The 8,158-nt window shown below is 41.8% G+C and overlaps 1 pseudogene; it reads left to right on the top strand.

Annotated features, from left to right (window-relative positions):
- The first annotated feature begins 931 nt into the window (after positions 1-931).
- On the top strand, positions 932-8,158 carry LOC135529744 (mRNA export factor-like; annotated as a pseudogene).

Raw genomic sequence — 8,158 nt, 5'->3', positions numbered from 1 at the left:
AGCATTTTGGCATGTTTTTCTAGATTCAGAACATAAAACATTTATCAAATTAACATCCTGCACAGAAAATACTTCAATAATTCAACCATATGTTGCAGAAGATTGATAAAATATATTTTTTGATTAATATTCAGAAAAAATATTTTATGGGGGTTAGCATCAGTGACAGATGACAACTGATAGGCCTACTCAAAAACAGACATATTTTAGCCTCTAAAAATACATGTTCAATACAAACATTTATAAAATAGAGAATTTTTAATTTGAAAATCCAAGAAAAATATAACCATTCAATCTAATCTGACGGAGTTTGTTTTATGTTGTTGCCACATTTTTCATCTTCATTTAAGTGGTATACACAGTAGCAATTTTGTTTTTCCTCAGTTGCATTCAGACTTTAAAACCTAATTGAAATTAACATATTTGACTATTCATATTATACCTTAATCTATCAGGGAGATGGAGTTTACGGTTGTGACCATGGTGATAGATTTATGCAAACAATATATCAAAAGTAAATGACTTTACAGACCATGAAGAAGAGGTCCTTATGGTATAGCTGGACAAATCTCCAGACAATTTTCTTTAGGAATCAGTTTTAATATAAACATTCTTTAAAGTCAGAGGGTTATTGCAACAAACTAATAAGATCCTTTTTCAGTTACTATAAATATTGCCCGTTTTTAGAATTTAAAACACTTTTTTGGAGAGTTTGAAATTAGGATCCTTTGCTCTAGTCTGTAATTACTCTAGCGAGTAATATACTCGGAAGTGGCGGGTGGGGTTCGTGCCTCCTAAGTCAGACTAAAAGACCGCTCTGAGAGCTTCTCCTTCGCCAGCATTGTTTTGTATCGGCCACTGGAATCAGTTTAGTTGCCCTGGGTGGTACGGACAAAGGACTCGCTTCGGGGAAGTCGTATTCCTGGTCATAATGCTGGTAGTGCTGGTGAGTTACCACCTCTCTGATATCCAATAGTTCTTCCCGGCTGTATGTAATAACATTTTCTGAGCTAACAATGTAAGAAATCGTTACGAATCCCTTTTGGCCCGACAGTCTGGGGGGGGGGGGTAATGAGATCCGTAACATAACTCATGCAAATTATAATTGTGACAAAGTGAAAGTGAATACGAAATAACCAGGACAACTGAAATCTACCGTCAAACTCAAGGTTTATTTGAAAAACACACAGTAATGGGGGAGAGCAGGAAATGGGGCTGAGCTGGACCCAAGGAAAGAAACAAGTATTCAAAAACCCCCTAAGCTAAACTAGCCTACTTTAACAACAGCTAACTAACCAAAAATACAGTGGGTGGTCCGCCCAGTTCTAACTAGTGTATTTAACAAAGTCTACCTACGGGTAGTGTATGCCCATGGGCAACTTGTCTTGGATCCCCTTTTCCCACCAGCAATCAAACACAAACACCATAACCAAAACAATACTCACAGGTGATGAAAGTGCTATGGAGGTGCTCAAACAAAAGAGAGGTTAATACACAACGAGAGAGTGACCTACAGACATGGCATTTACAGAGAGATTGAGCTCTAGAGCAAACAACTGACAGGGTTTTTAAACCAAGGGAAAGGAACTGTGATAGGGTAGGAAAACAGGAGGGGGTGTGTCTTCTGATTGATGATTGAATGGTGACTGATTGGGGAGTGATGATTTTCACCTGTGAGGGGAGAAGGAGAGAAAACACACACAGGATACTGGTATCCGTAACAGAAATAATACATTAAAAAAACAAAGTACTGCAAAGTTTCATAAGAACTAGAAGCGAGGCAGCTCTCTCTGTTGACGTCATCTTTTCAATTATTTTAAATTCTAGCTGCATTATCTCTGCTACAGGACGTTGAGGTCACCTCGCCACCTGATGACAGCATCAGCTGTATGGATTTCATTCCTCCCACCATGCCAGGAAACTTCCACATTCAAGGATCCTGGTCCAATGACGTGAGTGATTGTCACTATAAGTTGAATCAGGTTGGAAGTAGTCCTGGTTTGGAACAACAGTATACACAGCTCTCCAGGACCATGGTTGATGACCGCTGTCTTAATTGCTCTCTGTGTGCCCTAACCAAAGGTGCAGTGCTGGGAGGTACAGGACAATGTGCCGACCATCCCTAATACCCTGACTACACCGCTCGTATCGCGTGCGCGAGCGTTGCAAAAATAAATTTAGGAATATATTTTATTAAATGATTGCGCGCCCCAACGAGCATCTGCGTTGCCGAGGGCTAAAATTGAAGTCATTCCTATTTCTGATGCAGATTGCACTGCAAGTCCTGCCTCTCTCATCTCCTCATTGGTTTATAGAAGCAGGTATCCACGTTCCATCTCCTCATTGGTTATACCCACATGGGTGATTGAAAGATGAACTGTTTTGCCGGTTGTTGAGGTAATACTATGAAAGTGTAGATGCCAATCACCATTTAAGTTCAAACACGAACAAGCCTGGAAGGGGGAGAGATGACTAGAAACGATTCGGTTGACCGTTTTATGTGTGGATTAATTGTCGGAGTAGAGGTCCTTGTGCATTTCAGGTAAAATTACATCTCAATGTTTATATCCCAGGACAAATTAGCTAGCAACAGCAAGCTATCTAAATAGGACAAATTAGCTAGAAATTGCAAGCTAACTAAGCTAAATTGCCATACATGTTTAATGCTTTTCGACCTGTCCCCAAATGAATGTAATTGGTTCAGAGTTTGTTTTGATATTTTAACCTGCATGTCGTGATTGCATTTGGTGTAGGGGGACAACATACATAGCGCACGGTGGCGCACGTGCACAGCCGGTTTGGGTTCCGTGGCCCAGTAGATGCACACTGGTCATGTACTGGACATTTGCTGGAGTGATGTAAGCCTGGCATAACACACTAGAGCTGCAAGCACAGAGAATTATGAACATACTATTGTTCACACAGCTACTGCCTTATAACTACAATACATTTAAGATGCTGGATGAGCAATGAGAAACAATGCTATGTCGGTGTCTTGGAAATGGGAATAATAAATACCTGGATTCCAGGGTCTGATTATACACTTTTCTGTTTAAACATGATAGAAACAAAGTATTGTTGGCTTCCTGTGACAAGACAACTAAGATGTGGGACCTGAACATAAAACCAGGTTGAACAGGTAACAACCTCCTCTCTCTTTTCAACCATGTTGCCCCAACAGACTAATAACGTAAGGATGATGATAAAATTATCTTGATGAAAACCCACGTTTACCCTCTAGCACGATGGCACTGGATAAAAACTACTAACTACAGCTGTATTATGACGGGCAGCTGGGACAAAACACTGAAGACCGTCATTCTAAACATTTGAGAATCGTCATCTCTCAGAATGCTATAAAGTTCACTTTTGAAGTCATTGGTTCTAATTACAAAAGGAGGATGTTGGATGTGATGATCTTCTTCCCTCATCTCTTTGTCCCCCCCTCAGTTCTAGGACACATGCTCCCCCAATCCCATAATGTCTCTGCAGATGCCAGAGAGAAGCTAGTGTGCATATGTGGTGTACCCCATAGCAGTGCTGTCCATAGCAGAGAGAGGCCTTCCCTTTCCTTTTCTCTTAATCACGTATTGTTTTTCTCTCTCTCTCTCTCTCTCTCTCTCTGTATACTGTTCATCTTAACATCATCCTGAGCATTTGCAGCATCGGTTCTTCATGAATGACCTCTGAATGCCCTTGTTGAACATTCTCTACAGCATTGCTGTGTGGAAATATTTAAGGCAAGCGGGCTTTACACAGGCTTTGCACTGGGGGTCGCATGGCTATCCACTACATTAACCCCTCAAACCTGTGTGGCCACATAGAAGACTCAAGTTTTGGAATTCAAAGTCCCAGTAAGATTATGGAATTGTGATGTACCTGTCTATGGGTTTTTTGTTGCAGATCCAAAGACAACTTTATCTTTAAGTGTCACAGGTCCAATGGCACCAACACTGCTACCCTACGACCCTGTTACTGGAGAGCTACCCTCCTGTAGGTTTTCACTCCAACCCCATTTGTAACTGACCTGATTCAGTTTATCAACTAGGTAATTATTAGAATCAGGTGTGCTAGATTACGGTTGGACCAAAAACCTACAGGAAGGTAGCTCTCCAGGAACAGGGTTGGCGAGACCTGCTGTATACACTGTATGTTGCCTTGTCATTTATTCAGTAATGCAATGGTTCCTTTCTTTACATGAGTAGTTGTCAATTAGTCTCAAACTAAACAACGTAGCATTGATCTCTCTCCCTACCATATTTTCTATCTTTCTCTTTCTTAACTCCCCCCCCACTCTCTCTCTCTTGTTCTCCCTCCATTTCTCCCCCTCTACCTCACTCTCTCAGTTGAATGCTATCTCCTTCCACCCTGTCCACGGTACAATGTCCACTGTGGGACCTGACAGACGCTTCATCTTCTGGGACAAAGATGCCCGCACCAAGTTAAAGACCTCAGAGCAGCTGGACTCTCCAATCACCACTTGCTGCTTCCACAACAACAGCAACATATTCGCCTATGCCTCCAGCTACGATTGGTCAAAGGTGAGATTAATGATTACACTAAATTAATAAATCTACTGTATGCCTATTGTATTGTCTTATACCCGTTTGTATTAGCACTCTAATGCAGTCAGTTGCTAACTCATGTCATCTCTGAACACCCAGGAGCATGAATACTACAATCCCCAGAAAAAAAAAAAAATACATTTTCCTGCCGAATGCTGCTGAGGAACAAGATATGGTGAGAGAGGGACAGTTGTTGTCTGTAACCTCAGAGACAATGTCGCCTGATGGGGCTGCCCCCCTTCCTCAGTGCTGTTGTGACACTCGCTGGGACCTTCATCACTATCCCATGGCTGTTCGAATGCAGGGAGGCAGGCTGTCACTAGTTTTGCTCTGTTAAAAGAAGTGTGATAGATTTTTTCAGTGCTGCTGCGTAGTGCTAATTTTGAGGTTGCAGGTGTACTGACTTGAAGTCAGGCTGTCAGTTTTGGTTTAACCTATGCTGTGCATATAGGCTCCCTTAGCCCATGAAGGGTCAGTGATTTCCTGGAATGGAGAAGACTCGATTTGATAACTGAATTTTTAGGAAAAAGAAGGATTTTCAGTGCCTTTCTAAACACCTGGACCTATGCCTTGGAGTGGTGTTGCATACTGAGCATGGACCAATCAGAGGAGACTACTCGCCCAGTATTGATGACAGCTGTGTGACAATTTTTTTTTTTTTTCACCTTAATTTCACCTTTATTTAACCAGGTAGGCCAGTTGAGAACAAGTTCTCATTTACAACTGCGATCTGGCCAAGATAAAGCAAAGCAGTGTGACACAAACAACAACACAGAGTTACACATGGAATAAACAAACACACAGTCAATAACACAGAACAAAAAGTCTATATACAGTGTGTGCAAATGGCATGAGGAGGTAAGGCAATAAATAGGCCATAGTAGCGAAGTAATTACAATTTAGCAAATGAACACTGGAGTGATAGATGTGCAGATGATGATGATGTGCAAGTAGAAATACTGGTGTGCAAAAGAGAAGAAAAAAAAAAAAAAAATATATATATATATGGGGATGAGGTAGGTAGATTGGATGGGCTATTTACAGATGGGCTGTGTACAGCTGCAGCGATCGTTAAGTTGCTCAGATAGCTGATGCTTAAAGTTAGTGAGGGAGATATAAGTCTCCAACTTCAGCGATTTTTGCAATTCTTTCCAGTCATTGGCAGCAGGAAACTGGAAGGAAAGGCGGGTGGATGTTGTTATTGTGACCAGTGAGCTAAGATAAGGCAGAGCTTTACCTAGCAATAACTTATAGATCACCTGGAACCAGTGGGTCTGGTGACAAATATGTAGCGAGGGCCAGCCGATGAGACCATACAGGTCGCAGTGGTGGGTGGTATATGGGGCTTTGGTGACAAAATGGATGGCACTGTGATAGACTGAATCCAGATTGCTGAGTAGATTGTTGGAGGCTATTTTGTAAATGATATCGTCGAGGATCGGTAGGATGGTCAGTTTTACGAGGGTATCTTTGGCAGCGTTAGTGATGGAGACTTTGTTGTGAAATAGGAAGCAGATTCTGGATTTAATTTTGGATTGGAGATGTTTAAAAACCTCTTTGAGCTAGGTGGGGCGCTAGTGCCCCACCTCGACAACATCCGGTGAAATTGCAGAGCACGAAATTGAGTCTGGAAGGAGAGTTTACAGTCTAACCAGACACCTAGTTATTTGTAGTTGTCCACATATTCTAAGTCAGAACCGTCCAGAGTAGTGATGACAGTCAGCGGGTGGGTGCGGGCAGGGATCGATTGAAAAGCATGCATTTAGTTTTAATAGCGTTTAAGAGCAGTTGGAGGCCACGGAAGGAGTGTTGTATGGCACTGAAACTCGCTTGGAGGTTTGTTAACAGTGTCCAAAGAAGGGCCAGATTTATACAGAATGGTGTCGTCTGCATAGAGGTGGATCAGGAAATCACCAGCAGCAAGAGCGACATCGTTGATATATAGAGAAAAAATAGTCGGCCCGAGAATTGAACCCTGTGGCACCCCCATAGAGACTGCCAGAAGTCCGGACAACAGGCCCTCCAATTTGAAACACTGAAATCTATCTGAGAAGTAGTTGGTGAACCAAGTGAGGCAGTCATTTGAGAAACCAAGGCTGTTGAGTCTGCCAGTAAGAATACGGTGATTGACAAAGTCGAAAACCTTGGCCAGGTCGATGAAGACGGTTGCACAGTACTGTCTTTTATCAATAGCGGTTATGATATTGTTTAGTACCTTGAGCGTGGCTGAGGTACACCCGTGACCAGCTCTCTGTATACTCTGTATACTCGTCACAAGACCCACTGGTTGATGCTTATTTATAAAACCCTCTTAGGCCTCACTCCCCCCTATCTGAGATGTTTACTGCAGCCCTCATTCTCCACATACAACACCCGTTCTGCCAGTCACATTCTGTTAAAGGTCCCTAAAGCACACACATCCCTAGGTCGCTCCTCTTTTCAGTTTGCTGCAGCTAGCGACTGGAACGAGCTGCAACAAACACTCAAACTGACAGTTTTATCTCAGTTTTATCAGTTTGACCTTTGTGCTGATGACTTTGCCCAATAATGTACCATGTTTTTGTGTTGCTACCATGCTGTACTGTCCTGTTTTACTGTTATTTTGTTGTCTTAGGTTTCTCTTTATGTAGTGTTGTCTCTCTTGTTGTGATGTGTGTTTTGTCCGATATTTACATTGTATTTTTTATTTAATATTTTAAAATCCCAGGCCCTTGTCCACGCAGGAGGCCTTTTGCCTTTTTGTAGACCGTCATTGTAAATAAGAATTTGTTCTTAACTGACTTGCCTAGTTAAATAAATAAAAGTTAAATAAAAATAAATAAATAATCAAATAAAAAGTGGAACCAACATGACCATGATGCTCTTTTATGTCTGTGCTTTAATCCAAGTGGCCACTAGGTGGAGTGTTCTGCCTTTTTGCCTATGGTGATCCAGACAGAGACAAAGAAAGGTTTGGAGGTCAGTTGAGGATCAAATTAGTGGTTTGATTCATCAGGTGAGTGCTTTGAGTGGTAAAGGAGCCTGGGATTGAGGATTTATCAGTTGGATATGAATGTGTTGGTGTGGAGCTACAAAGGCCACGTGTGAAAAATGGATTGGTCATGGTGAAGGTGTGAATGAAATGCATTTTATTGTGGTCATTATTGAGTGTCACCTCACTGCCAGCCAGGGCCTAGGTACTTAGCAGATATGCGCCAATGCACCGAGGTTGCGAAGTTAGTGTTACTGTCCACTGGCTCCTCACAAACTGTTGTGTACTTGCCTCAAAAGGGCTTTGGTTTTAAAACAAACCAATGTTTTCAGCCACACAGGCCACAATCCATCATTTGGAACTCGTAGGCATAAGAATATGTACTGATGTATGTAATGGTGTTACTGATTGATACTACAGAATGTAAATGTAACATAAAAATGGAGATGTAACATGTTTGGATGTAGGCCTAGAGTAATGGGTCTCTTTCTCTCCGTGTGGTGTCAAGTTGGATCTTATTTGGTTCTGTTCTTATTTTTAGTTCAGACCTTGAGCTGTCTATTGATGTTCTGTATTGTCATGTTCTATGTTTTGTGTGGACTGTTAAACCCAGGAAGAGTAG

Source organism: Oncorhynchus masou, chromosome 5, assembly GCF_036934945.1.
Source record: "Oncorhynchus masou masou isolate Uvic2021 chromosome 5, UVic_Omas_1.1, whole genome shotgun sequence".
Lineage (NCBI taxonomy): Eukaryota > Metazoa > Chordata > Actinopteri > Salmoniformes > Salmonidae > Oncorhynchus > Oncorhynchus masou.
The sequence above is the reverse complement of the archived record's forward strand: the minus strand, read 5'-3'. Positions and strand labels throughout refer to the sequence as shown.